This window comes from Lactuca sativa, chromosome 3 (genome assembly GCF_002870075.4).
Source record: "Lactuca sativa cultivar Salinas chromosome 3, Lsat_Salinas_v11, whole genome shotgun sequence".
NCBI lineage: Eukaryota > Viridiplantae > Streptophyta > Magnoliopsida > Asterales > Asteraceae > Lactuca > Lactuca sativa.
The window spans coordinates 195,579,896-195,598,060 of record NC_056625.2 but is presented as its reverse complement, the minus strand read 5'-3'; positions in this window follow the sequence as shown (position 1 = coordinate 195,598,060).

Sequence of the window (18,165 nt, the reverse complement as noted above, 5' to 3'; positions counted from 1 at the left end):
CACTATGTTTTTCTTAAACACTAGTCATGCCATACACCAAGTATGCATACTATGTTTGTCTATGATCTTTACTTTGTGAACTAGATCAATTGAACATAACTTCAATGATTCTCTTTTCACACTCCCAAATCCTTACTGCAAATGCAAGAATTCCAAATTCATGCCATTTACTGAAATCTGTTAGATTCTAAACTTATATGCATTGATCCTCTCGTAATGATTATGCACAAAGTCATAAAGACTTGGCAACAATCATTACAGAGTATTCCAAAGGAGATCAGCTCCTTGGAAACTTCCTTCTTGCATTAAGTTTCTTAATCTTAAACAGATTGAAAATTCTAACTTTGAAACATTTCCAGATTCCATTTTGACTATCACTTCTGAACAAGAGTTGCCTCCTTACAGATTATGTCAATACGGTCCTTCTAGAATTATCACTATACTTCCAACTGTCCTTGAGCAACCAATCTTTGGTAAACCTTAGATTGTCCTCGACAATTGTTTAATCCTTTTAGTCATATCCAGTTCTAAACCTTTTCCCTTCTTAATGCCCCAGGCATTTGGAAAATTTTAGAACGGATGATTATAGCACATGTAATCGATCCTATATCCGAAGCATATGGGACACGATTCATGATGTCTCACATAAAGACTAAACCAGTCTTTTGCTATAACATTTCCATTTCTATTTGCCAAGTTCTCATATTTCAGATTATGAAAAGGGATGCCGTAATCATAATCGAATTTTAGAACGCAAATAATGGACCCATATACAGAATTTCCTTATGTTGAGCCATTCCAACATGAAATTCATATATATCCTTGACTAAATGATTAAAACCTCAGATCTAAACCTTATAGATTTGATATGAAGTATAATTTCCTCTCCCTTAATTATAGCAAAACAACTTTTTCCCAATTGAAATTTTTTGTTTTCTATAATTAACATTGCTAACTTGCAATACTTATCATAATTATCATGCTCCCACTAACATGATGATTATTAGCATAACACTTATGCTCCCACTAGCTTTGACATGTACTCAGAAATCAGCTGACTTTCTTACCAAAGTTCAGATTTCTGATACTAGATTGTTTTGATAAGTCTTTATCAAAATCATACACCTTCCCTTAGATAGCACACTTGTGTATCTAAACAATTATGAAGAGGGATGCCGTAATCATAATGTTTAGACACTTTTTGCCACTTCTCACAAGTCCAGGTTAGTGTGCCGGTTAACCACACGCGCTCCACTAACGACTTTGAGAATGCAAATATCACAATTGCTATCTAGATAAAATCTACTTAGTGAAAGTGTTTCCTCACCATCATTTTCATGAATCGGAGAGAAACCTTATGACACTTAGATTTATATGGTGTATGTGTTCTTATCCATGTGAATTGTCAAAACCATAATCACAAGACAAAGATAATGACAAATCCAAACTCATATGGACCGAACTCAATCTTAACTTCTTGCCACCTGGCAGCACAAGGGCCTGCCATTGCTTCCAAGTTGTTATGCAACAAACTGAGAACTCTAAGAACTCATATGCAAAGCCAACTTTAACTGGAATGGGCACAGATATGTCAACACGATAGGTTATAAACCTCAAATTGTGTGCTAGAGAAGAACTTTAGGTTTTATTCTTGATTAGTTCTTGAGACTTTCAAGACCTTTAAGACTCCCACTATCCTCTTGACCTATAAGACTCCCTTGTCAAATATCCAAGAGATAGTGCGGATTCTAATCAAGACAAACACTTCACACAATTGGCCTTAGTTGGTCTTTGTTTTATCCAAAACATCACAACTTACCAATTTCAAATGTACAAGAGTAGAAAACTTTTACTCTTACATTTGACAAGTGTTTTAAACCTTCTTTTGAGACATGTCACTCAAGTTACAATCTTGGAGTATGACTCTAAGACTTGTATTGGAACGAAGTATGACTCATCTTCTTGATTAAACCATTTCAACAATTCAAGTTCCTCTTCTTAGTCATAAGAATGCACTAAGACTTCCTTAGAGAACTAATTGTGCTATGGTTTCTTAATCATCAAGATGATCACAAAAACTGATACTAAAGTACTCTCCCATCTTTTCAGATTTGAGAGACTTTTATCCTTCTGCCGAATTTGATTCTTTTTATTCGCTCTGCCATACATTGGAACCTTTTCCAATGTCTCAGAGTTACACTTAAGCTTGTAAGTATAATCATATTTACTGAGCTTTAGTAAACTATGACGAATAGTCTTATCAAACTTTTGTGGTGGACTTAATCAATTCACAAGAATGTGTACTCGATCCCTTAGTCCTTTACTTGACTCACACATCCATGTGAACAAGTAATTAGTCTTAATTTTCCAAAACTTGAAAGTTCTCATTCATCATGCTATACAACTTGCATGATTCCAAGTTCCGGTCCAACTGAAACTTGGGTGATGAGAATCTTTCCTTATTTGGTAAATTTTGACATTACCACAAATGAAAGAATCAATTTCATATTTCCACTTTTGCTATTAATGGAATCTTATAAGCAACAATTTTCTTTCCAAATGCCATTGTAAGGATATTTTAAAATAATAAAATAAAAAATTTTCTTTTTATTTTAAAACTTTGCGGAAAAACTTATCCTTACAATCCATATGAAAACTTGTTGTTATCTATTCCTAAGCAATATCTCATAACTCCTGAGAAGTAGCTCACGAATCCGATTTTTCAAGCTACGCGATAGAAATCCATCTACGTAATCAGATTCAGCATATTCTTTCTTTAAGTTTCTTCACTTTTCTTTGATTCTTAAACATCACCATGTGACCCAGTCACATCATGTATCAAGAATCTCAGAATAGAAACTTAACAGAGTTAGATAGTGGATTTTACCTGAAGTAGAGTCAAACTTATTGACTTTAACATCCTTAGGTAAATTTGGCAGCTTCGCAACCAATGCCCCTTCCTTTGGCAATATAAACATATGGACCCTTTGATAATGGTACACAGGACTATCACAGACTTAGCTTTTCTCTTTACCATTTGGTCAACCGAGTTGACTATGGCCAATCCCTTTCCATTGGGAAGAGAATGCTTTACTGGATTTCCTGTGTCACTATTGTCAATGTCCATCAAGTATTAAGGAAGTTGATCTTAACAAATAGATAAGATCATTAAGGGTCTTGTCATAGTCTGTTTCATAGGTGTCCCAAAGGAACTCACTATGTGACTTAGAAAGTGATTGAACCACCAACTTTCTCAAGACTTTGACACCCAACTCTCCCGGCTTGTCAATATGTCACTACATCTCCAAGATGTGATCACACCTAGACCTTGCCTTGCCAATAGGGCCTGAGTGACCTTAAACTTTTCAAGAACTTGTGGGTTAGGGAGAATAATTTGAAGAGGTGAAGAAGTATGATATCCATGGGACATCATCTTCATTAGGAAACCTTGTTTCAAGAGATTTGGGAAGATCATAAATGTCTAAACCAGACATCTTTTGGGAGATATTCAAGATAGTTGATCTTAAGTCCTTAATATGACACCCAATATGAAATATTAAGGCTAGGACCCAACAAACTATTTTATAACTTAGAAGAGGTATGCCGTAATCCAAGCTATAAAATATTTGAAGGTAGGTGAATGACGATTCACCAATTTCCACCAAGATAAACGAAATGTATTATTAGGTTTTAATTGGTTTTGAAACTCCTAGATCTTTGAGATTCATTGAACTGTTCAATGGCATGTTTCAATCTCGAGTGTGCCCTTCAGGTTTTGTGACTGGGATGCCGAGGATCAAAAAACAAGGTGTGAAGTAACCATGCAAATCACTTGGTACCCTTAATAAATTACCCCTCAATCGATGTGCCGGTTAACCACACACGCTCCATCGATACTATGATAAATATTAAGTCACCCTTTACCTACCTTGTTAAGTCCAAGTTAGTGTGCCGGTTAACCACACACGCTCCACTAACGACTTTGACAAAGTGTAAAGTGTAATTTCATGGGTTAGCACCTTATTCACATTTTTCCTAAGTAACTAAGATTGGGTATTATTAAGAGTTTAGTTACTTAGTATTTTTCATTAATACTTTTAATGAAGGGAGAATTCTAGTCCTGTCAAACCCGTTCGGCTAACGACCCTCCACCAGTCAAGCAAGCGGTGGGTGAGAGTGGACACCCATTAAGTTGCCATTTTATAGGCAACAACCTTATACCCACCTTATAGACCGGCTTCGTGAATGAGGCGTACTAGCGGTAAGACTGACTTTACTCTTATACATATATATATTATTAACTTATAATATTATAAAGTATAAGGGTTGAATTTTAACTTTTAAAATTCTAAGGGCTAACTTGGAATTAAAGTATTCATAAGTGAAAACTTTACAAATTCCAAAACTTGAGGGCAAGTTTTGAAACTATTCAAAACTAATTAATTCCATAACTTATGTGTTTAAAGTAGTTTTAATCCAAAAACTCTTAGAGTTCCATAACTTGAGGACAAGTTATGGAAGACTTTAAACTAATAAAAGAATTAACTTTTCCTTTATTTTATAACTTATGGATTTAATTATGGTTACATATTTTTCTTTAATGAAGTGACTCTTGAACTTTCATAACTTGAGGACAAGTTATGGAGTCATAAGAAATTATTCAATGACACAAGACTCTTCATTTTGTAACCATTGCCAACTCTTATGAATTTTATGAGTCTTTAATGTGACCCTTCATGTAACTTGAGGAAAAGTTACACAAACACATTTTATACTCAACTCTTAGATTAAAATGGATTGAAAACAACTATTTCACTCAACATTTCTATTAATCTAAGCAACTCATAAGAACAAGATAATTCAAATCAAACTTTTTCATGTAATTAGTCTAAACCTTAAACTAATACAAAACATGAATCTATTGACAATTATCTTTGAAAATGGATTAGCTTGAACATTACCACATCAAAACAAATTTATAAGATCAAAACAACTTAGGGTAATGTTCCTAGTCCATTTCTAGCCAAAAAACTCGAAAATATGCTGTCTGGGGGTCCAACTCGTCGAGTGCATGAACAAACTCGGCGAGTTGGATCGAATTCATCACTTTTTAGGCATGGACTCGTCGAGTCTCCTGATGGACTCGCCGAGTCTGATGGCCAGACAGCACCAGATTCGTTTTTTCAGCTTCTATTGCAGGTATAACAAGAAAACAAGCCTAGGCTCTGATACCACTGTTGGGTTTTGAGCATTCTAACACTCCTAAGTGTACATGCAACCCTAAATACCTTGGATCTATGTTTTCTCTATTATACATGCAAATAAGAACTTCCAAGGTATTATCCTAATCTAGCATACAAAACAATAACTATAGCAAGATAGAATACATACCTCTTTGGAGAAGAAAGTCTTCATGAAGCTAGAGTGCCTAGTGCCCCAAGTGTGACACCTCAAATGGAATCACAATCATCAAAACACTTGGAATGACTTGAGAGAAAACCCACACTTCATGAAATCGGCTAGCCCTTCTAGTACACCCACTAGTGCCGATTTTGGTGATTAATATGATGCTTATATAGTGTTACAATTAGGGCAAACCCTAATTGTCATGACTTTCCATTTCCTTGGATCCATGGGTACAAATACACCATGGAGCATCCATGGACCATCCTATGGGTTTTAGCCCAACTTTATTATCCATGGAGCATTAGCCCACTATACAAGTATGGATGATTTACACAATCAACCCATATATTTAATTAGTCTTCTTTTGATCACTTAATTAATCCTAGATTAATTCTTGATCAATACTAATTAAATAATCTTATCATTCTTATTATTAATATACTAGAACTTATAATATATTAATAACCATAAGTGTCTTATTTCTCTCATTCAAGTGCATGATGGTATGCAACCCAAATGGACCATGCCGGGTCGGGTCAAGTCTTACCAAATATAGTTATGGACTTAGACATTAATCCAACAGGAGGGTCATTAGCCGAACGGGTAGGATAGGGCAACTCTTTCTCCTCATTAATAAGTATAATAAATCTATAAAGTAACTAAACTATTTTATAAAATTCCCAATCTTAGTTACTTTAGGAAAAGTGAATTGATGCAATCCCATGAAATTGCACTTTGCACCCTTGCTAAGAAGTTTGTGGAGCGTGTGTGGTTTACCAGCACACTAATTGGTTCTAAGCAAGGTGGCAAAGGGTGATTCATTGTTTATCATAGTTCGATGGAGCGTGTGTGGTTTACCGGCACATCGAATAGATGATTGTAACAATGAAGGTACCATGTAGATTAGCATGGTAATTCACACCCGCTTTGTGATCCTCGGTAACCCAGTCACAAACTAGAGGGACATATCGAGATTTAAACATGCCATTGAAAGGTTCAATGAATCTCTAAAATCTAGGAATTCTCAATAAAACTTAAGGTTATGTTTTCATGGTGAAGAATTAGTGAATCGTCATTCACTTACCTTAAAATTATTTGCATGATTGGATTACGACATCCCTTTTCTAATATGTAAATAATGTTGTTGGGTCCTAGCCCTAATTTTTCATTTTGGGTGCTTAATTAGGGATCCAACTCTAATCAAACTTTGTCCTTTCTATTTGTAGATGTCAAACACAAACAACGCTGCTGCTAACTCATTCACGCTAATGAGTCTTTGCCAAAAGGTGACCTTCGATGGTACGAACTTTAGCGAATGGATAAGATACATTCGCACCATTGCATGCTACGAGGACAAAGAGTATGTCCTCGACAAAAAGCTCGAGAAGGTCAACCCGGAAATCGTTACTCCCGAAGAGATGGCTGTCTTTGAGACACACGAACGTGATGCAACAAAAGTCCATTGCATCATGATAGCCACTATGAACAAAGAATTCCAAAAGTCCTATGAGGACATGTATCCGTATGAAATGCCTCAAGACTTGATGGAGAGGTACCACCAAATCGCGAGGCAAGAGCACTACAAGATCATCACTAACATGATCACCGCCAAGATGGGAAATGGAGAATCATTGACTGTGCACTTGTAAAAGATGCAACGATATGTTGATCGTCTTCGCAAGTTAGATGTTAACTTTGGGGTGGATTTGGCCATCAACATTTTTCTTCATTCCTTGCCTTCATGCTACAACCAATTTAGGATGACCTACCACATGAACAAGGAAGAGGTCACCCTAAGAAAACTCCAAGGAGTCCTTAGGACTGCTGAGAGCAACCTAAAGGACAAGTCTGTTGCACCAACCACTGCTCCTGTTTTGGCTATAGGGCAGGAAAAGGGCAAGAAGAGGAAGGCTCCGTCAAAGAGCCACTGCAAGGGAAAGTCACAAGATGGTTCTTCTTCTAGTGCGACCAAGGTTGATCCCGCTAAGCCCAACCCTAACCCGAAGGAGGCAGAGTGCCGCCATTGCCACAAGTAGGGCATTGGACGAGAAGTTTCCCGGAATATCTGCAAGCTATCAAGGATGGAAAGATCAAGCCATCTTTTGCAGGTATATACACAATTAAATCTAGTAATTCATCTCACACTATTTCTTGGGTTCTTGATACAGGATGTGGTTACCACATTTGTTTTGATTTGCAGGGACTAAGAAGAGATAGAGATGTGGAGCAAGGAAGAATAAATCTAATCATGGGAAACAGAAGATCGTCGCCTGTCACCAAGATTGGAGTATATTCTTTAGTGCTTAGTAATGGATTAGGTCTAGATTTAAATAATTTTTGCTACTCGCCAGATATGGCAAGAAACATCATTTCATTTCATGGTTTGTTTAGACAAGGATTTAGATATTCGTTTAATAATATGAATGGTTCTATTTATGCTTATCTAAATGGTGTTTTATATTTTGAAGCAATGCCTTGTAATGGAATTGATGAAACTGTTATGGTTGTAGATAACCTAGGAAATGATGTGTTGTGTATAGATTCTTCCAATAGTATGGATAAAGCATCTTTGTGGCATTGTCGTCTTGGACATGTCAACAAGAAGCGCATAGCCCAACTCCAAAAGGATGGAGTGTTGGAGTCATTCGACCTTAGGGAAGATGACACGTGCGGATCTTGTTTACTTGGAAAGATGACCAAGTCACCCTTCACTGGCACATGTGAGAGGGGTGAGGGTTTATTGGATCTCATACATACCGATGTATGTGGGCCCTTTAGATCCCCCACAAAGGATGGAAACCGCTTCTATGTGACTTTCACCGATGATTATAGTAGATATGGGTATATTTACTTAATCAAGCACAAATCTGAATCGTTTGAAAAGCTCAAAGAGTTCAAGAATGAAGTGGAGAATCAATTGGGCAGGAAAATCAAGATGCTTTGATCCGATCAAGGAGGAGAGTACCTAAGTCTTGAATTCCACGACTATCTCAAGGAATGTGGAATAGTTTCACAATTGACGCCACCTAGGACACCGCAGTTGAATGGTGTGGCAGAAAGGCGCAATTAAACCTTGTTGGACATGATTTGTTCTATGATGAGTTGTGCTTCACTACCTATCTCATTTTGGGGGTATTCCTTGGAGACTGCCGCCCATATCCTTAACCGAGTCCCAACAAAGAAGGTTTCCAAAACACCTCACGAGATGTGGACAGGGAAAGATCCCTCGTTGGCACATATCAAGGTTTAGGGTTGTGAAGTTTTCGTAAGACGAGAAACTCATGACAAGCTCGAACCTCGTAGTGAGCGATGTATTTTCATCGGCTACCCGCAGAAATCCTTTGGATATCTCTTCTATAGACCGAGTGACAATGTTGTCTTCATTGAGAGAAGAAGGGTTTTCCAAGAGAGAGAACTCATATGCCAAGGAGACAGTGGGAGGCAGATCGATCTTGAAGAGATTCAAGAGTCGAGTGATGAAGGAACCTCTACCGCTGGCGATCAACCGAGGAGGAAACTCCGGTTGAACCAATTGACGAGTCATTACCTCTTAGATGTTCCGAAAGAGTTAGAGTTCAACTCCAGTTGTATGGTTTTCATATTACAACCGAAGGGGAAACGTATATCAGTGATCTTACACTAATAAATCTAGATGAACCTAATTGCTATAAGGAAGCCATGGCAGGCCCGGAGTCTGCAAAATGGAAAGAGGCGATGGAAAGCGAGATTCAGTCCATGTAAGACAACCAAGTTTGGAATTTGGTTGACAATGTGCCCGGACGTAAGACGCTTGGGTGCAAATGGATCTTCAAGAAGAAGACCGACATGGATGGGAATGTGCACACGTACAAGGCGCGATTGGTTGCGAAGGGCTTTACTCAAACTCCCGACGTTAACTATGATGAGACCTTCTCACTAGTTGCGAAGATTAAATCTATTAGGGTAATGCTAGCCATTGCCGCATTTCATGAATATGAGATATGGCAAATGGATGTCAAGACCGCTTTTCTTAGTGGGAAGTTGGCTGAGGATGTTTACATGGCTCAGCCAGAGGGTTTTGTCGATCCGAAGCATCCAAATAGAGTGTGCAAGCTTGAGAAGTCCATTTATGCACTTAAGCAAGCATCTCGTAGATGGAATCTTTGCTTTGATGAGAAAGTCAAAGAGTTTGGATTTGTACGAAGTGAAGATGAATCACGTGTATACGTCAAGGCCGATGGGAGCATAGTTAGCTTTCTCGTTTTGTATGTCGATGACATACTGCTCATAGGAAACGATGTCCCGACTCTGCAGGAGGTCAAGTCCTGGGTCGGAAAGTGTTTCGCTATGACGGACCTCGGAGAGGCTTCCTATATTTTGGGAATAAGGATAGTGAGAGAAAGAAGTAAGAGACTAATAGAACTTAGTCAGAATACTTACTTAGATAAGGTACTAACACATTTTAGTATGGAAAACTCGAAGAAGGGAGAACTACCGATACAGAGTAATACCAAGTTGAGTAAGACTCAGAGTCCGAGTACCGAAGCTGAGATAGCTGAGATGAGCCGAGTACCTTATGCTTCCGCAGTTGGCTCAATCATGTATGCTATGACTTGTACTCATCTTGATGTGGCCTTTTCTTTGAGCATGGTCTGTAGATATCAAGGGAATCCTGGTAGAGCGCATTGGATTGTGGTCAAGAACATCCTTAAGTACCTTCGGAGGACCAAGGAATGGTTTCTAGTCCTCGAGGGGAGTGATGACTTGAAGGTGCGAGGGTATAGTGACGCCAGTTTCCAGATCGACAGGGACAACTACCGTTCGCAGTCGGGATGAGTCTTTACCCTTAATAGAGGAGCAGTAACTTGGAAAAGTTCCAAACAGGAAACTGTAGCTGATTCATCGTGCGAATCAGAGTATATTGCAGCGAGCGAAGCGTCAAAGGAGGTGATGTGGTTGAAGAACTTCATTGGTGATCTCTGAGTTGTGCCTGCCATAAAAGAGCCTATGGAAATTTTCTGTGATAATGAGGGAGCGGTTGCCTTGACTAAGGAACCAAGGGATCATGGTAAATCTCGGCATATCGACATAAAATATCACTTTATTAGACATTGAGTAGAAGAAGGACACCTCGTAGTGAAGAGGGTATCGTCAGAGGATAATCCAGCAGATCCGCTTATGAAGGGACTGAGTAGGGTTAAGCATTTGCAGCACGCTAGGAGCATTGGGCTGAAAGACGATATTAGTTTAGATTAGATAGTTTTGAAGCATGTAATAGATAAATGTAATTGACATTTGATGATTAAATAAAAGAGTATTATTTATAAGTAAAGTTACTGTCTTTTTTTGATTGTTTAAACTATTGCTTCACTTTGCATGTTTTGACTTCCTAAATAATTAAGTTATTAAGAATAATCGAATTATTCGAATGGTCCACAATCGTTCATATGTTGGAAGTAGGTATGAAAGAAGATTGTAATGAATTGGTGTGTATAATTGTCTAGAAGGGTATTAGACATAGCAAAAGTTTGCTACAACGTTCATGAGTGCTTATGAACAAGTTTTAAGCATTGGAATAAACCCGCGCTTTCTGGAATCACTTTATGGAATGTGACACGAGTGATCGCAAGACGATAATATCATATGGTCTTAAAACCTAGATATATGGTTTATTAATTACTAATTGGTTGTACATTGATAATGTGCAACCGCATCAGTAAATTGATGTCATAAAACGCATTGTTGTGTATAGTTGGTTAGTCGATAAGTAAATGCATATAAGTCGAAGTTTATCTGTTACTTTTATTCTAAGAGGGTAAAAGCGATATCACAGCCGCTCGATGATTTGATTTGACTTATGTGTCGGGCCCGGTCAGGACTGAATTGATGTGTTCAATTAAGTTATATGTTGAATGAATCTGAGATCGAGAAACCAATATGTTGGACAATAAGTTCCATAAGATTGTCAGCATAATATCTAAACAGAGGACTGTACGATCCCTTATCTAAAGGACAGGTTACTGATAAGATCAGAGTTGACAACGTCTTTGAGAGCTACGATTGCTAAAACGGTTTGTGTTTGCATGTATAGTTACTAAACTTATCCAAGTGGGAGACTATTGGATTAGTGTCTAAGGCTGTAACTATATTTGGTAAGTACTTGACCCGGTTATGCATGGTCCTTTTAGGTTGCCTTCACCATAGCAACTTGAAAGGATGATTTGTTCAGAGAGAAGAGATATTATTGTTGATATATTATGAGAATAATATATTAAAGAAATAATATTGTTATTAATTAATATAAGTCATATATTAATTAAGAATTAATTTGGTGACTTAAAGATGTAAATTGAATAAAGGGGCATAAACTGTCAAATGTGTGATAGTTGTGTTTTGGGCTATGTATCCTTATAGATGATGGGGTGGATGAAATTTAGGGTTTGGGAACCTTAAATTTGTCCAAGCCTAGAATCTAGAAGGATCTTGGGTTGCTTAGGGCCTATGTTATTCAATTAGGGTTCAAGGTGGAACCCTAGTATCCCATAGTATAAATAGATCCCTAGGGTGAGGGAAATCGACACTCATGCAAGGAAAGGAACCCTAGGGCCGATTTCTCACCCTCTTCTCTCTCTCTCAAGATCATCCTCTTGCTAGTTGGTATTTGTGAGCCATTAGAGGAGTGACAATTATGACTCTAAGGTCTAACAAGAAGAAGTATCAAGCAAGTAATCTAAGGTATTGTTCCAGATCCAATTTCATATGATTTGATTCAATTGTTTACATTAGATCTAGTATTGTAAGTCTTGGATTCAATACATGTTCAATTAGAGAAACCTAGATCCAAGCATTAGGGTTTTCATGTGCCCATAGGAAAGTTCTTATGGCTCAAACCCATCAAAAGGATCCTGATAGAAGGCCTTATTGAGATCTCTAGAAAGTACAAGCACTCTCCATTTTCCATTCTTCTTTTCGACCACCACCACATTGGCTAGCCATCTTGGGAATTTTACCTCTTTAATCATTCTCGTCTTGAGATGTTTTTCAACTTCTTCTTGAATAATTTGGTTTTTCTCAGGTTTAAATTACCTTCTTTTTTGATGTATAAGCTTAAAATAAGGATTTGTATTGAGTTTATGAGTTATAATTTCTATATCTATATCTGGTATATCCTCATGCTTCCAAGCGAAGGTTTGGTTACTATCCATTAAGAACTTTATTAGTTCCTGCTCGGTTTGTTATGGTATCAAGGATCCTATGAGTAGTTTGGCTTCACGGTTCTTGAGGTTTAGGGGAACTTCCTTTATGTCTTACGTTATTGCTTCTAACATGTCTTATGTTGTATGATTTGATTACTATGCTTGCTATGGTGTCGTTAAAGACTTCACCAAGGTATTATAGTACTCTTTAGATTCTTGCTGATCCCCAACGATCTTCACTATCCCTTATATGGTCGGCATCTTAACGCACTAGTGGTATGCCGATGGGACTAGTTTCATGTCATGGATATATTGCCTACCTAATTGGGATGTTCATCCTAGTTAGCGAATTTAAAAGTATGATGTTCACCAAGGATCATCCATCTATTAGGATCCTTCTGACAAAGTTGTTGGTGATGTATAGTGTAATCACCAACCCCTCATGGTGAGGATCTTGGATGTTTTCTCTATCGTGTACATCAAAGATTGTCTTATTGTTGTTTCCTATCCATATGTTCTTTTGGGGTCCTTCTTCCCTTTCTATCTTGGACACTTTGACATGTCTTTTATCTAAAGAATAAGAAGTTCCACAGATGTCAGCTCCTCCAGAAATTACATTAATTACCTTGGCGTCAGAAGGAGGGGATCCTGGCTTTTCCAAGATATTTGTAGGATCCTGCTCTTTTTCCATGGATATTTATTTTTTCCTTGCTAGGATCACTTTGATATATCACTTTTCGAGAGATAACTAATCTCCTTCCTAAGGGTCGCGTATTCCTCAGTGTTATGAACAAATTCCTCATGATATTCACTATTTGGATGCGTCTTTCCAACTTTTTGGCTTCTCTCCTTTTCTTGGTCATCTCGCTTTGTCACCAAGATCCCACAAGGCGAATATTAGACCTGAAACATCCATAGAGAAGCAATAATCAGTAATTTTAGGAATCTCGTCTTCCACTTCTTTATCATTATCGGCATTAACTCTATGATGATTTAGTTTAGAATATGGTTGTGACTTATAGGATCTTTGGGCTAAGGTTCAGCCTTCTTGTTAGGGTTGTCAAAGGAATTCGACGTGATGACCCTATTTTGAATTTCTCTGTCTTCTTCTAATCTGATGAACTTTAGTGTTCTACTTATGAAATCATTTATTCGTTTGCATGGGTTCATCACAAGATCGCTGTAGAATGGATAATCCTTCTTTAAATCCATCCTAAAGGCATCTATGGTAGTGGCCATGTCAATGTCTAGTATGCTTAGGGATTCCATGCCAAACTTGCTTACAAAGTATCTTAAGGATTCTTTAGGATCCTGGACTACCCGATAGAGATCTAGATATCCTTTCAAATATTATGCTTCAAGAAAATCAATTATTGAAAATATTAACTAGGCGAGAAAAGGAAGTAATAGAGTAGGGAGGAACATTAAGAAGCCGTTTTAAGGCCGATCCTGTAAGAGTTGATCTTAAGCCTTTGCATATAAAGGCCTCCTTTAAATGTAGTGGAATAGGAATGATTTCCATCCTTTCCATATATTGTGCAATATGTTCTTCAGATCTGTGATTCCATCATAATGCTTCATTCTAGGATTTTGGAAGTGCTTTGGAACTTTCGTGTCAACTATTAAGGGGATAAATCTTGAAATCCTGTTACTAGTGAGGGATGCTTCTGGTATGGGTTGGACCACCCCTGGTACACTTGACATCATTGGTCTTAGTTGTTGGAGTTTTTTGGCCATGATGGACTTATTCCTATATCGAGATCCATTGAGTTAGCATTACTAGTGTTACTATTAAATAAGTTACTAGTATCTATGTTATTAGGGGTATTGAAGATTTGATCAAGATCCTGGATCATAGGAGTTTGGATGCCTGTGATCACTATGCTTGTTGGGGTAGCAACAAATGTTAGAGCTATCGATTCTGGGCGTTTCCCTAGGGATCCTGTATTGTCAAAATTGAAGATCCTCGGGTGCATGATTGAGGGTGTCATCTCCTGGGGCTTCCATATCTCCGCCTTTATCCTTTCTACTTCTTTAAGTAACGTTCTCATGTCTTCTTGTTGTTAAGCCACATATTGCGTCAACGCCTTCATCATGGAAAATAGTTCGCTATTAAAGACCTAGGCAGTAGGATCATGGGATCCCAAGGATCCTAGAGTAACCGGAGGAGTGTTCTTATTTGGTACATCGAAAGTTTTCCTTTGGACATGGATTCAGCTTGGAGGAGGTGGAAGATTTTTCGAATGAATAGAGGGAACAGAGGAAGAAGAAAGGGTTATTTGTGTAGACATGATTTTCAAGGATAATAAAAATCATGGGCTCACAGTGGGCACCATCTTGTTTTGGTCAAAGATCAATATAATTAATATCAACCAAAGTGAATGAGAGGCCGTGGTGTTGTAGCTGAAGTGATTAATGAAATTAGAGCAATGTTGCACAAGTGATTTACAAGGAAAACCCTTGTAACATCGATAAAATTCATAAAAAATTATAACTTTTTCAAGCATTCGAAAACCAATATTTATTACAAAATGATTTCAAAATAGTTTCATATTAGAGTATCCTAGTAACAAAATCATAAAAATGTGAGGAGGTGTATGATCATGCCATCGCCTTCCAGCAATCATCCGAAGTACCTTAAACAAAATCCAAAACTATAAGCCTGAAGCTTAGTGAGTTCCACCAAAATACCAACGCCATACAAATCATAACCATATCATAGCAAGTAAACAACATGCATATAGAGTCTACAATATGATTGGACCGCCCTCATGGGACTTACAGTCTATCTGGCACAATCTCAGAACCTTCAGCATGTCTGGTCCGCCCACCCGGGCCTTCAGGCTGTCTGGACCATTCTCTGGGCCTTCGGCTTAACTGATATGCCCTAATGGGTCCACACTCTATCCAATCCGCCCTAGGTTTGTTGTCCTTTAACACGAAGCAAGTCTGCCTCAACCGAACCCCACATACACAATCAACACATAGATATCCTAAGCTAGCTAGCATGTACAAACAGTCAGACTGATCTAACAGATGGCTAATCATAGCATCATCCTATATACCAGGATACCGACCAAAAAGGTCACTAACATATCATCCTATATACTAGGATACTGTCCTAACAGTTCATTAAGCATATCATCATGCAATAAACAGGATAACAATCTAATAAGGGCCGACATTGGTGCCTTCGACCCTATTAGTATAGTGAGGACAACTCACCTCATAATGTCGAACAATACTGAACTGAAAAGATCAAACTCGTGAAGCATGGCTCCAAACTCGAACACCTACAACCACCATTGATCCAATTCCATAAATTCCCAAATTACCAAAATACCCTCAGAAGTCAAACTTGGTCAACCCTTGGTTAAAGTCAAAGTCAATAGTCAAGGTCAACAGTCCATGTTGACCCAACTCGTCGAGTGCGGCTTACAGACTCATCGAGTTCCTTCAGAACTCATAATGTCGGGAAAACCCCAATCATCTCACCAAGTTACCAAGTAACTCGTCGAGTAAATGTAGCATCCAGAATATTGGGAGAACCCTCATCGACTCGTCGAGTCATCTCACCCACTTGTTGAGTTTACTCAGAATCCTGAAAAGCGGGTAAACCATAACCAACTCATCAAGTTGACTATGCAACTCATCGAGTTCCTTTAGCCATTTCACATTCGGATCATTCTAGTCGAGTTCATAGCTCCAAACTCCAGATCTGTCTTTCTAGGGTGAAGTTACCACATAAAGTAGCCAACTTTATGTGCATGCAAGGTCTCAAAAGGCTTAAAAAACCAAAACTAAGTCTAAGAAGAAGTTTAGGGGATGTTGAAGGGCCAAAGCTTCATATATCTTGAGGCTTAATATCAAAGAGGGCTAGAGGAGTCTAGATCCGAAGCCATGTCCTTGTGACAAGATCAAACCCGAGAATGACCCCCATTTTGCACCAAAATGCACATAAACTTGAATAAGAAGAGATCTAAGGAATGAAAAGTCAAGGTATTAGATTTATACCTCAGATTGGTTACCAACACTAAGTAGATAACGAATCTACAACCTTATTTTTGATACAAGCTCCTCAACCTTCAAGCTTCTTCAAGTAATGCACCACAAACATACTTTTAGCCTTACACACACTCAAAATATGGATTTGTTTGCTTAGGGTTTGCTCTCGGGACGTGAAAGTGGCAAGGCTTGTTGGGGAAAGGACTTAAGGTTCTTTAAATATGATGCGAACCCTAAAAATTAGGGTTTCCGTGCACAACCTCTACTCGTCGAGTTGGGTCCTCTGTCTTGTCGAGTAGATTCTAAAATCCACGCGGCTTGATCAATCTCTACATGATGAGTTGGGGCACCCAACTCATCCAGTAGGTTCTAAAATGTGAAACTAAATGCTTTAAAATTATACCTGGGAGTCAGGATGTTACAACCCTTGATCCATGCTAGGATCTCTGACACAAAACCTTGGGAGGTAATAATGATCACCTTTCTTGTTTAATTGTATTGATTAAAATGTGAATTACAAAAATGGAAGTAAGTAAATGAGTACAAGTATTGCAGTAAGTCTAGTTGTGTGTAGTGTGCATTATTCATGTGTATTTATAGTTTAGTCTATGCAACCATAAGTATGATATTTCTTAGACGCTCTCGAATAAATATGAACATGTTGGTTTGACTTTGTATGCCCGGGTATTCTGCCCGATAAAAATGATTCTTCGTTGAGAATGTGTCTTATGTTGACTATTTCTACACATGTGAGGGATAATCAAGACATATAGCTGTTAAATAATATGAAGGAATAATAATCATAAACAGGATCCTGGAATATGTTTAGGGATCTTCATATATCTTCAAGATCTGGGATCCAAAATAGGAAGATACCTAACAAAAAACTTTCTCATGAGTCTGTCAAAGCTAACACATAGCAATCCACATGCATGACAAAAGAAAATCAAGGATATCATAAGTATATATGAATACTTACTGGTGACATCAATGGGTGTTGCACTAGCCTCCTCTATAGAAAACGGATAAGCTCAAACCCTAGCCCTTAGGACCTTCTTTACCGCTTGACATCTACTAGGTAACTGCCAAGCTATGGCTATGGATCCCAACCCATCCCTCCAGCACATATAGGACAATCAACGTTGACATGACTCGACTAGTTACAAAGAAAACTTGTTATCATCTCCCCTAGTTATAGTCTCGACTATAGTGACCCTCCTGGCTACATCTGAACCATCCAGTTCAAGCAACAAGTACCTACATGTGCCTACCTCGAGTATTGATAATCTTAACATGTTTAGCTATTGTCTTTGATTCATGAACATGTATGTGCTCCTTCATTGTTGTTGGGTCTCTAACTCCAACTCCCTACTTGTGGCTGGAACCACCATCTCATTGAGATCCATAAACCTAACAAGACACACAAACTCACGGATCTCTGTCCTCAGCATGTCATGGTAACGATTTGTCTTCATTCTCCTTGTCATAGCATACTCGGTGAAAAATAATGAATCTCCATAACCTTATCGGTGATCGTTATCACTCACTCAGTAGTATGGTCGAGAGATATGTATTCTTA